The sequence below is a fragment of the Dipodomys spectabilis genome, unplaced genomic scaffold, assembly GCF_019054845.1.
Source record: "Dipodomys spectabilis isolate Male_0828 unplaced genomic scaffold, ASM1905484v1 ptg000418l, whole genome shotgun sequence".
Taxonomy (NCBI): Eukaryota; Metazoa; Chordata; class Mammalia; order Rodentia; family Heteromyidae; genus Dipodomys; species Dipodomys spectabilis.
The window spans coordinates 1318154-1331478 of record NW_024871095.1 but is presented as its reverse complement, the minus strand read 5'-3'; the positions used below and the strand labels follow the sequence as shown (position 1 = coordinate 1331478).

At 36.0% G+C, this 13325-nt stretch overlaps 1 pseudogene; it reads right to left on the bottom strand.

Moving 5' to 3' along the window:
* Positions 1 to 5946: 5946 nt before the first annotated feature.
* LOC122097217 lies at positions 5947 to 7104 on the bottom strand (annotated as a pseudogene).
* Between the last annotated feature and the right edge of the window lie 6221 nt (positions 7105 to 13325).

Here is a 13325-nt window from a genome sequence, read left to right as displayed (position 1 = left end):
CAAATGTTGGTGGGATGTCACCTCATTCACTGAGACCTGATTGTTTTCTGTTCTATGTTTCCTGAGATAGGGAAGTTCTGGTTGGGAATGGCAGGCTCACTCAGCAGACTCTGGATTCAGCTTGATGAGTGAGAACGGCACAGAGTTCTGGTAGGGATAAATTCAGCCTTTGGTTATTGTCTTCTCTAATTCGGTTTTAGAATTGGTACTAGTTTTAATTGTGGGTTTTTGTTTTTTGTGTTTTTGTTATTTATTTGAACATCTCTGTGGAAATAAAATTTCCAGCTTCTAACTGGGTTCAGTCACAGAGAAGGATAAGTGCCTAGCTTTGACTTTTCAGCTAGTCTCAACAATGTAAAGAGCTCTTGTCTAAAATTGGATAAAAATGGTTGAACAAGGTTACAGTCCCACCAGCAATGCAGTAAGGTTCCCTTCTGTCCAAATGCCCTCCAGCATCTGTTGTTATTAAGTTCTTGACTCTAACCATTCTAACTGGAATGAGGTGGTATCTCAATGTTGTTTTGATTTGCATTGCTTTAATGGCTAGGGAGGTTGAGCATTTTTACATGTGCCTATTGTCCATCCTTCTTTCCCCTTCAGAAAAGTTTCTCTTAAAGTCTTTAGCCCACTTATATATTGGGAAGTTGTTTCTTTGAAGATTTGTTTTTAGGGGACTTAATTTTTTGAGTTCCAGGTATATTTTAGATATGAGACCCTTGTCCTTTGCACGGTTAATGAAGATCTTCTCCCAATCCGTGGGCTTTCTTTTGATCTTGCTGGCTATGTCCTATGCCATGCAGAAGCTCTGCAATTTCATGCAATCCCATTTGTCCAACTTTTCTTTGATTTGTTGTGTTTCTGGGTCTTTATTATGAAGATGTTGGTCTGTGCCAAGGAGACCTAGGGTTTCTCCTATTACATTCTGTAATGATTTCAGAGTGTCTGCTTTGACTCCGAGGTCTTTGATCCATTTGGAGGTGATTCTGGTGCAGGGTGATATATAAGGATCTAGCTTTATTTTTCCACAAGTAGTTAACCAATTTTGCCAACCCCATTTACTGAAGAGGCTCTCTTTCTTCCATTCTATTTTTTATACCACCCTTATCGAAGATTAGATGGCTACAGGTCTGTAGGTTCATTTCTGGGTTTTCAATTCTTTTTTTTAATATCAAAATACATTTTATTCTGGACCTCTTTCAGATCTGATTCAAATTACAGTTGTCAAAGCAATACAATGCAAAGGGAAACTGCAACAACAACAATAATAAATGTACCTAGAAAGGATAAAAGAGTCATTGGGGACTAATCATTGTGATGTGGAACCAAATACATTGTAAGTGTAATTAACATGGTCCAGGACAGCATAGAACATCTTCATCAGTCTTTCTTACACAATAATCATGAAAACTGAACAATAAGTTCTTTAACATGTACAAAACACTGACATTGGCTGGATTACACTTTTACAACAGTTTTAAAGTTAACTGGATAACTAAAAAATGATGCAGACATCTTAATCAGGTGCTACAGGTAGGCTCACAGAATTAGACCCAAAGGATTTGGAAAAAATCTAAATGAAAACATTATAGCTACAATGTCAAAGTTAGGAAAGAGGAAAATTACTTCTGTATTCAAGGATTACAGAGCTACAAAATGCAGTCTGTTTGTTTTTTACTGTAATGAGATGGATAACTGCATCAGACTAGATACAACATGCAGAACATTTTCTTGAACTTGTCCAGAAAGTCCAAAGGAAACATCATGAAGCAGCTCACTAGAAAAGAAAAATATGCCCTAGTTTAGTTATTCACCCTGCTTCAACACTGTCAACGTAAAGGCAGAAATAAAGGATGCTCTCAATGCCTCAGAACTACTGATATAAGATATCAAATTTATACATCAGTGTATTAAAAAAGTGAATACCTCCTCTTTTTCTCTCTCTTCTACACTGAAATAGAATCATGTTAAAAATTTATATTAAACGTGACACTCAGAACTACTACTGGAAAGAGTAATTCATAAGCTCCCTACCCTCCAGCCACCCCTGCTGATTCAGAGAAGGGAAGGGAAGGGAACCAAAACCAAACAACAACAACAAAAACAACAACAAAAAAACCCAGGGTCTCTGTAGGTTTGCTGCTATTCTCCAAAATGTTAGTGTTTGCTGCCGTGCCACAATGTTGGTCCAGTGAAACATGATTTCTGCAAAACTGTCAATAGTAATTCACCATTTGCAAGTACCGTCCTTCATTTGTGAGCTGGAACACAGGTTCTGTAGAAACATACAATGTGCTTAAGAAAATGAAAGTGGTCTTAAAAGAGTAAATAGCACTGCATGAGATTAGTTTTTCTAAGCATCTAGTAAAACTTGTCATTTTCGCTCTCTCAAAGTATGGTCATTTATGATTCCTTCAATTGGCAAAAATGCACAGCCATCTTTAGGCCAATAATCATTAATAGTTTACATTACTCTTAACAAAATCATTCTACATAAACAGATATCTCCTTAAAATAGTACTCTCTCATTAAATCTAATTTTACAGAATGAAGTTTAAGGAAAAAAGGTGTGTTTTATAAGTTAAGTGAAAAAGCACAAAACTTTGGCCTTTCTCTTGACATTTTTAGGTCAAAAAACAAAAAACCTTCATGTAATTCAATCTAATGGTTAATTTTTGCACCATAATTTGTTTTTTACACCACAAAAGGAAGCACTTTCAGTATCTGTAAAAAGTGTTTAATCCTAAAACTTACTTTACCTAGAGAATTATTCTTTAAAACAGAATTTGATACATGCTAAGACCTATTAGGAAATTACCAGTTTCCACTTCCAAAACTCATTTTAAAATCAATTATATTACCTGATCAATTACAAGAAAGGGGATTAGAGGAAAGATGAGTACTTAAGAGACTTCCTACATGGAGAAGAAAGAAATTTTTCCTTTATGACATTTAAGAGTGGCAGCTGCTCCTTATTTTATTTAATTCTCTGAGAATTCAGTAAGTTTTCCTTCCTATTTTCCTTACGATTAAATTTCATAATGGTAGCATAAAAAATAATGATTTACAGTGAATACTATAAAAAAATTACTGCATTCAGCTGATCTTCAGGAATAAATTGTTCTCATGAGAAAATGGGAGGAAAAATGAGTAAGAAACTTCAACTATAGAACTTTTACAGGCTGTGAAACTTGGTCTCTTGCAATCATGTTATTGCTCAATTAGAGACAATCTTATTCATGTCTATTGGAGCAGCATGTTGGCACACAGCAGGCATTGGTGATGTTGAGAACAGCAGCAAAACCCAACACATGGATGCTCATGAAGAACCAGCTTGTGAGATGGACACCTTTCAGAGAAGGTTATACTTGAAAGACTCTAGACTTCAGGATAATAAAGCTCTGAATTTATACTCTTTAAGTGTATGTCCTATCTTGGCTATTATGATTTAAGTAAAATAGCAGAAGAATAAAAAAAAAACAGAAAAGATGACAATATCATAAAAATGTAGCTGTCTATTTTGGCAGCTATATTGCAGAATTTCTTGACTATTTTTTAAATCAGCTGGGAAAAAAGTCATTAACTGTATCCAAATGAATAAATTGTCCATATCAAAATACAAAAGTACTATCAATAATCACCTCTGACTTTCAGATTTAAATTCAGTGCAATTGACAATGCATCTCTGAAAGAAAATGCAGCTTAAAAATACTCAAAACATTTGTGTCTATTCCTGGGAGCACATTTAAAAATTATTGCACAGATTTTTTATTTTTATTTATTTTTTTAAACAATGAGAAGTCAAACACAGATGTGGACTTCTAGCAATAAAAGCAGGATACCAAGTGCCAGCATATTAGGTTTCCTACATAAGTCACAGAGGACTTAAGTTCTAAATATCTAACGTGATCCAAAACCCTAAAAACAACTGGCAAAAAACCATCGTGAATGACTGCCTCTCTGGATGTAAATTTTTAAAAAACATTACAGTATCATAGTATAGTGAAATTAAGTGTACGTATTCTTTTCACCAATAGAAAATGCTACCCTACCTTAGTAAACTAAGACTTGCTTCAATCAATGCTATTTTGTATAAATAACAAAACAACAGATGCTGAAAATAAAAAATTGCATTACTTGGGTTAAATCAATTTCTAGTTCAACTTAGAACATAGGTTAAACTTTTACTAGTAAAGCCCTCAAAATAATTAGTAACAGAAGTAGTGTTATAAATTTTCTAAGCTTGATTATAGGCATTTCCTTAATTAAAAAATTTTAAGATAAAAATTTGACAACTACTTTCTTTAAAATTGATAGTCCTGGATTCTTATGCAGATCATGACAAACCCTATTAAATCACACACATAGGCATGGCTCATGCTAACATTTATCTATTACTTTACTTTTAGCTGCATGAGCATAAGAGGAATTTTGATTTGATACCTATATTTTTTAAGAAAATACTTGATATAAACAGAGTGAGGGACAGGATATAGTAGTGATTTCTGGGAAAAATAGCAGCGTAAATCTATCTATCTATCTATCTATCTATCTATCTATCTATCTATCTATCTATCTATCTATCTATCTATCTATCTATCTGACTATCTATCTATCTATGTAGTCACGAGTAGCACAAATGCAGAGTCCAAGCAGCAGTGAGGTTAGTGTAATCACTTTTTTTTCTTTTTAAAATTCTGAATCACTGCTATTTAAAAACACCTTGAAGCAAGTCTTTTGTCTTAAAGATTGTTTGTAAACTAAGGTAGCAAATATTTTGCCATGTAATGGCAGTTGTTATATGCCATTATCTTGTTTTGTAAAAAAGAATATAACATGAGAGATTTTTAATACTGAAGTTTGGTTACATTACATATTTAAGCTTCTATACAGAATGATGGACACTTGGAGAAGGTATTCCTCATCCAGAAACATTTTAATCTCTTAAAAATCAAAGCAAAACAATTTTTTTAAAAAGCCCCAAACTACTTTGCTCCTTTTTGCAATAGTGCACATTTTATCCATAATTTACTTATGGTTAAAAAGCATCAGAAGATTTTTTTTATCTTCAATATCGTACTTAAAGAAAAACAAAACATTTGTGCCCTTCTAGTATTTAATTGGCAGAAATATGTCCCCCAAAATAACCTATTGTATTTAAGCCACATCACTAAAATAAAATATAGTGAGACAGAGAGAGAAATAGAGACAGAGAGACACAGAGAGAAATAGAAATAGAAACAGAAGCAGAGCATCCTTCTTTACGGATGTCTCTTCTAGGTTGACATGACCAAAGTCCTATGCTTTCTTTTAACTTCCAATGCCCCTTTCCACAATATGCACCAATTGAATATATGCTCTGGGAGCCAAAAATGTACCAAAAATCTACCTCTTCTAAAGAATGCTTTAAAGTATTTTTAAGAAAATTTTTATTGTTTAAAAGGTGAAAAAAATATAAACAAGAAACTGATTCACTCCCTTACTTCATGCATCCACAATCAAACCAAAATCAAAATTTAAAAGCAAGAACAAACTACTGCTGCGAGTTTTGTTATGTCCATTTTCTCTGTACATACCATCTGCTCACTACTGAAGGGAAAAAAGAATAGAATCAGTGGTGTCTGCTGATTGATTCAAAGGGGAGAAACAAGGCTGTCATTAGTAAACAAACTCTGGTACATATATGGTCTGCTTTTATAGCGTATATTTATTTCTCTCTTCTGTTTTTCATATCCCAAACTACTAAATGCTATTTTAGTGGCACAGCAGATTAGATTCCAGCACTTGGTGAACAGAATTCACAAGCTGCGACAAAACTCTGTCATCTTCAGGGTGCAATTTTGGATATATACATTGCATGGATATACTTCTCTTAGATTTGGCTATAGTGGACTGGCCATGGTTCAGGTGGGACTGTAGCAGTACATGGGTCAAAGACAGTCATTTTGGCTATGTCATAGTCGGCCCATGGCTTCCAACTAGTAGCGCTATTTCTGGGTCTAATACACAAACTGAACCATCTGATGCACTGGCTCAAATTTGTCTCCTGCTGCGTTCCTGCAAACTTCAAAAATTCCACCTGTTTGACTCATACATATACTAGCTATTGCAATGCTTGGTAAGAAATGTACGCATTATCCTGCCCATATAATTGTAACCCCTCTGTACAGTATGTTCACAAATAAAATTAAATTAAATTAAAAAAAAGGAAGTTATAATAAAAGAGCAAATATAAAAAAAAAAATTCCACCTGTTCCCCTATAGCTGTGAACTAGAGCAACTGCTTGTGTTTCAATTGTGCACACATTTGTCAAAAGAACCACTTGCCAGATACTTGCCATCAGGACTGAAAGCAACACTGTACACAGGTTCTTGGTGTTTTGTCAAAGTATGGATGCGAATCCCTCGGTCTGCATCCCATAACGTAACAGTAGAATCAAAGAACGCACTTGCTAACATAAGGTTGGCATTTGGATTATTTGTCCCTGGTCCTGTTGGACTTCATTTGATAGTATAAATTTCTTTATTATGTGATTGCAAATTATGTACACAATTACCTTATTTCATGCTCCATATCTTCAAAGTTATGTCATCAGAACAGGAGGCCAGAAGATTGCCAATGGGGTCCCACTTGATAGTATTTACTTCATTTGTATGTCCCTGGAATGTTTTAATAGATCTGTGTTGTCCTAATTTGCAGACATGAATGCACAAATCTGTACTACATGAAGCAAAGGTGTTGTTGCTCTGCCAGTCAACATCCAATGCTGGTGCCGAATGAAAAGGAAACTTCTGCTTGGCTTCACAATTATTTGGGTTTTCAATTCTATTCCATTGGTCCTGAGGTCTGTTCTTGTGTCAGTACCAAGCTGCTTTGATTGCAATGGATTAAATAGTAGAGTTTGCAATTTGATATTGATATTCCTCCAGCACTGCTCTTTCTGTTGAGGATCGTTTTTGCTATTTGGGGTCTTTTATTATTCCATATGAATTTTTGGATTGCAACTTCTATTTCCTTGAGGAATTATGTTGGAATATTGATAGGTATCACATTGAATTTGTAAATAGCCTTGGGAAGTATTGCCATTTTCACAATGTTGATCTTTCCAATCCAGGAGCATGGAAGTTTTTGCCAATTTCTAAGTTCTGTTTTGATTTCATTTTTCAAATTTTCAAAATTTTCATCACAGATGTCCTTCACTTCTTTGGTTAAGTTAATTTCTTGGTATTTTATTTTTTGTGGAGCTATTACGAATGAAGTTGCTTTCCTAATTTTAGACATACTTTTCTGATTGTTGGCATACGGAAAAGCCATTGCTTTTTGAGGGTTAATTTTATACCCTGCTACTTTGCCAACGTTTTCAATCAGCTTGAGCTCCCTTATGATCCAGCAATCCCACTTTTGGGCATTTACCCAAATGATCACAAACAAGACCACACTAAAGCTACCAGCACGACTATGTTTATTGCAGCATTATTTACCATAGCTAAGATATGAATCCAACACAGATGCCCTGCAGTAGATGAATGGATCAAGAAAATGTGGTATATATACACAATGGAATTCTATGCCTCCATCAGAAAGAATGACATTGGCCCGTTTGTTAGGAAATGGAAAGACTTGAAAAAATTATATCAAGTTAAGTAAGCCAGGTCCAAAAAAACATAGTTTCCATGGTTTCCCTTATTTTCAATAAGTAGTATATGTATGAGTCAAGCAGAAAAGGTCAGATAAGGTGATGTTCGGGAAATGAACCTAAGATATGTATTCAAATGTTTTTTTTCTTTCATGTGATTGTTTCTAACACGTTTATAAGATTATTTCTTTGTTGCTTTGTATGTCCCTCCTCCACAGTATAACCCCTTCTTTCACTGTATTTGATGTCGGTATAATTTGTGGAGGGGAAGGGAAAAAATAAATCGCTTATATAGGGATACATTTGGACCCATTGCAACAATGAGATGTACAAGTCGTTATGTTGAAAACGAACTTTACAACTGTGGTGGGGGGGAGGAAGGGAGGAGAGTTGGGGGAGTAGGTGGTGGTAGGATAGGAAGGGATGGGAAGAGAAAACAAAGGAGAAGGGTACAATGCTTGATAAGAAATGTACTCATTATCTTGCCCATGTAATTGTAACCCCTCTGTACAGTATTTTCACAATTAAAAAAACACATTAAGAAAAATAAATAAATAAAAATAAAATTGGATAAAAATCAGGCCAGTTTAGTGTCAGGCTCTCCCCCCCTCCCCCTGCATCCTTCCTCCAACAGAAAGGATTCAAGACCAATTGTTGAATTGCCTTGCTAAACAAGCAAACCCTGGGAAAATGAAGCTCTACAAAATTACTTCGTTTAAAAGAAATATTTTCTTAATTTTTTGTTTGAAAACTTTAGAAAATGTACGTACAACTGATTTTGATTTTGGGTTGCTTGAAGATTTGAGTGTGTTTTGTATGTGTTTGTGAACTTGTTCATGATAGAAATTGTTAGCATTTTGTAACAATTGTGTGAGTTTAATTTTAAAATTCAAAAACTTATGAGGTTTGACATTACCAAAACATTTTAAAGCACTTTCACATTGTTTAAAATAGGTTTTTGTAAGGATTCTTTAACTTGAAAGTTAGAAAATCTGGTATTTTAGAATGCATAAAGCTGTTTATACTGTAATCAATATATCTGGCTTAACAAAAAGGAGAAACTTAGAAGGTAACAGAATACCTTTCTTTAGGAGTGAATGGTGAACATGCAGAAGTGCAGTTTAGCTGGTCATGCATGGTGGAACAGGCCATGGGAGGAGTCCACGCATGGTGAAGGAGGGCAAGCTGGCACAAACACAGTTCATCTAATGCTAAAGAGTCGGATTGGGTGCGTGGCCTTTCCACAGGAAGGGCTAAGTGGCCGATTTTTATTCTTTCACTGTTTCCTGCAGATAGACACTGGAGACGTGATGGTAAAAATGAGTGATGTGAAGATCTGATTAACATTGCTAAAACTGCCTCTTGGATGTGTTAAAATTAAAAGTAAGAAGGCTTTAAAAAGAGGGTTAAAAAGTTTATTTGTACAACGTGATTTGCTCTCAATGATATTCTGCCATTGGATATGTTTTTTTTTTAAGGCATAAAGGTGTTAAGTCTAGATTCTTGGTAAAATGATGGTGATTGTAATTTTTGCATTAAGAAAATATGTTATTTGAGTTTAAACTATTTCATGTGTATCTGTTTTAAAACAAACAGCCAAGAGGAAATGAGTAACACACCTAGCCTTGAGAGTTCAAGGGATTTTTCAAAGTGCAGCTAAAAACTAAAGTATAGAATATTAAAGCAAATTAATAGGAGGCTCATAAATTAGGAATGGATTTCTGTATATAAAGTTTAAAAGTAAAATTGTTCTAAACATTTCCCTCAAAGTACAAAAAGGAAAAATTTGGATTACCAAAATAATTGCTTAATTACTATTTCAGTTTGCTCTCATAGGTATTTTTTTTAACAGTTCCCAGCAGGCTGACAAAAAGGAGTGAGGGTTCTTGTAAGTTTGTCAGATGTAACTTTGGTTCTTAGTAAGTTTCAGGTAAGGATTCGCTTAAAAGCTACTTCTATGTTGATCACCTTCTTGCTTTTACTTGGAATAAAGTGGCATTTTTGCGACTCACTGATTTGCAACTGGTTCAAATCCAGCTCGGGCAGAAAAAGGTCCGTGAGAGACTGTCACATCTACTCATCCAGCAAAAGGCTGAAAGAGTAAGCAGAGCTGCTTTCGGATTCAAAATGGCAGAACGTGAGCCTTGAGCTGTAGAACTTAGGGACAGCACTCAGGCCCTAAGTTCAAGTCCAGCAACCAACTAAGGGAAATGCCAATGAGGCATTTTTCCCAGTGTGGAGAAGACACTCCTGGGACAAAAAGAAATGGAGGAGCATCCAGAGATTGTAAGCCACTGCTTGAATGGCAGAAATAATGTCAGATCCTAGAGTCATTTGTATATGGCCCTTCAAAAATTGGTCAGAGTCAGGAGGTCATGGGAAGATAGGTTGTAAGCATGCCTAAAGTCTATCACTTGTAAGGGACAGGAACTAGTCAGTCATCTGTGATAATACTAAAAAGCTAAGGTTGTAAAATGTGGAGGATAGTTTAGATCCTAACCTCTGTATGTGCCCAAAGCTCTAATTGGCGTAACTTTTGAGCTGACTCCAGCTACATGAAATTCATCTGCTCAGGAAAAAGTTTGTAAACCTGAGAGTGTGTTTCTATTGATATCTGTCTGAAGGCCTGCATTGGTAACTCAGACATTCTTAGGTTACTAGAGATCATATTACTAAGCCATCCAGAAAGATCCTTTTGCAAACCAGAAGACTAAATAATCTACACTGCTATAGTCAGAAAAAAGGTCTGTGAATTTGTCAAAAGTTAAAATGTTGTTCTTAATGACATCTAATCCTGGTAACCTCTTTGTAAAATAGGCTTAGGATATAAGTTCCTGTTTAGGTAGGATCAACACCCCGAGTCAGCTTGAAGAAGTGACAGAAGATGAATCTTTGCTCACCATCGCCTTTTAAGAACAAGGGACCACAGTCACTTTTTTTAAAAAATGTGGCAAAATAGACAGAAGGAAAAGACATGGGAAAGAATAGTACAAGACTGAGGCTTCTATATCTGCCTAGAAAATCCTAGCCTTATTAAAAGAACTATCTCGTTTAAAAAAAATTGTTATCTTGGTTAATTGTCTTGGTCTACTGTCTAAATAGTCTTAAAAACTAGTGGGGTCATAGCCTGCCAAGCCTATGCAATGTATCCTTAACCGGTCTGTGTGGGAATTTGCAGCCTAGCATGAGGTGTGACAGTCCCTTTGAGCCACTGAGAGACCCTGGTACTGCTGCTGCTGCTGCGCACCCTAATGAGTAAAGTTCAATGACAGCTTGACAGTCACCTGGAGGAAATCTATATCATCACCCAGACCACTCCCACACTGGTAAAAGTACACTCAACTCCTGCCTGATTCCATCACCTGAAAATGCTTCCTGGTTGAACGCTGCTAATACTAAGATCTTGTGGGACATTCTTTTGGTGATATCCAGTAACCTCTCTATTCCCACAGTGGATATTGTGGTCAAGTATATCACTGGCTTGCCTTACATACATCAGGGTCACAGCCTAGTTTGGCTCTGGTATGGTAATAACCTGCTTCCTCCTGGGTGTGTTTTAAAGATAAAGGAGAGATTTTTTTTAAAAACAATGGAAGTAGAGGGAGGAATGAGAACCAGCCCTAATCTTAGCCTTAAAATCTAGAAAGCTTTTCATCCCACTGGTGCCTTAAGGCTTTCTGAGATAACTTGGTTCCACAAGTCGAAGGAAAAATGGGCAGTTTTAAATTCTAGCCACAAAGGAGCTCAAGGAATTGTAAAGAAGAGGAGTGTAGTAAAGAAAGACTTAAGAAAGGAATTTGGGAAAAATTGGAATCCTCTAGATAAGAAATGATTTAAAAAGTAAGGATTGTCTTAAAATGTCTTAAAGAAGAAAAACATCAGAAAGTTTAAGTATGTAGCAAATTGGAGCTTACGAGTACAGCTGGTATAAAGGTAAGTTAGGTGTGGTATACCGACTCAGGATTGCTGGAAGAAAATGTAAGGGCCTTTGTTACTGTTAATTTTGTTACTCACAATCGGACCTTGTAGACTGGTGTCCTTTGTAAAAAGAGAATCAGCACAGTCCATCTATTAGTTCTGAGATCCCAATACCAAACTGTAAATATAGAAGACTGTGCCAATTAGGAGAGCATGATTGGTCCCCGATGTTCTAGAAGAAGAGAAAATGAAGAGCCAAAGTAACTCCAATTTGAGATTAACCACACCATGTTGTGCTAAGCTGCCCTCAGAGTAACCCCAAGATAGATAAAAAAAATACAGGATGCCACCAACCCTGTCCACCCTTAAGAAAGAAGAACAGTTGCCCAAGTGTTCCAGGAACAGGATAAACCAATAGTTCAGTAAAAGGGCAGAGCAGTTAGGGTGGACTCAAACCAATCATTTAACTGCTTGTGTGGAAATTCCCTAAACTTGTTTGTTCAGTACTATGAAAGCTGTGCTGATTTTGTGCTCTGGGACTCTTAACGTCACTGGTTACCTGATGTGCGGAGGACCAAGCTTGAGCTTGCAAATAAATGTCTCTTTTGCTGTTTGCATTGGTTGTGGTCTCTGGTGGTCTTTCGTGGGTCCCAAGTCCATACAACAGGGCTTGATACAAAATGTCTCTTCCCAGGGAATTAAATGATGGCATTTATAACTAAAAGTATTTAGGGTCATTATTAACATCTAACACCTGCTGAGATTTTTATTTATACTTCTCTTTCTTCCTTTCTTTCTTCCTCCCATTCTTTCTCCCGCCCTTTCTTTCTTTTCTATTTTTTTTCCTTTCTTTCTTTCTTTCTTCCTTCCTTCCTTCCTTTCTTTCTTCTTTTCCTTCCTTCCTTCCTTCCTTCCTTCCTTCCTTCCTTCTTTCCTTCCTTCCTTCCTTCCTTCCTTCCTTCCTTCCTTCCTTCCTTCCTTCCTTCCTTCCTTCCTTCCTTCCTTCCTTCTTTCCTTTCCTTCTCTCCTCCTCCTATTCTATATTTCTTTCTTTCTCTTTTTTTTCTCTTTCTTTCTTTGCTTTTTTTTCTCTTTTAGGAAATGAGTATAAATTTAGATATTTTGTTGGCTGAACAAGTATTCTACCATTAGAACAATATTTTTTTCAATGTAGTTACTTTGCTCATAGATTATCAATTTTGCTGAGGGCTGAACAGAGGCTAAGTTCTTCACTTCTGTCTGCCAAGTAACTAGTATCACAAATGCATTCCAACGTCCCAGGCTTTAAGATGTTATGAGAATCTTATTACTTTCCTTGCACACTGGTTCTGAACAGTGTTCTTCTCAATTTCTACCCCTTTAGTTAGTGATGTGAGCTCCAATACCCTGCCCTGAGTACAGATTGTCTACATGAATGATTGAAAGCAATTTCACTTTAATCTCTTTTTTTCCCAGTCCAGGGGCTGTTATAATTTTATTTCTAGACAATTTTTTTGTATATGTGTACATTAGCTTTAAAATGTTGCTTTTCGCCCTTTTTTTTCCTTTTTTATATTTTTTGGTCATGGGGCTTGAATTCCAGGCCTGGGCAATCTCCCTAAGCTTTTTAGATAAATGCTCGCACTTTAACACTTGAACCACGGTGCCACTTCCGGTTTTCTGGTGAATAATTGAAGGTAAGAGTGTCACTGATTTCCTGCCAGGGCTAGCTTTGAACTACCACCCTCAGATCTCAGTTCCTGAGTTGCTAGGATTACAGGCATAAGCCACTGG